The following is a 371-nucleotide window of genomic DNA, read 5'->3' as shown; positions in this document are numbered from 1 at the left end:
ACACAAAAGGAAAACCCTAGGACAGCGTTGACCAAGGGTTGGGGAGGGCTGTCAGGGGAGCCCCAGCATCTCCTGTGAGACAGCCCAGGGCCAGCACAGCTCAGGAGCCCCTGGAATGGTAGAGGGACATCCCTCAGGGCAGTGCCAGCTGGGACAACCCTACAGTAGTGACCATCAGAAAGGTGTACGTGGTTCAAACTGCAACAAGGACATGTCCCCTCCCAGGGCAAAAAGTGCTGGGGGGTGGGGGGGAAAACTGCAGCAAAACTAGGACAGGGAATGGCAACAGTGGTTAGAGGTGAAGGCACAGGAGCCACCGGGCTGGGTGCCACGGTTGGGGTTAGTGGTTGGGGCTGAAGAGGCTGCCAGAC

The sequence above is a fragment of the Antrostomus carolinensis genome, unplaced genomic scaffold, assembly GCF_000700745.2.
Source record: "Antrostomus carolinensis isolate BGI_N321 unplaced genomic scaffold, ASM70074v2 scaffold31047, whole genome shotgun sequence".
Taxonomy (NCBI): Eukaryota; Metazoa; Chordata; class Aves; order Caprimulgiformes; family Caprimulgidae; genus Antrostomus; species Antrostomus carolinensis.
This window is presented reverse-complemented; position numbering follows the sequence as displayed.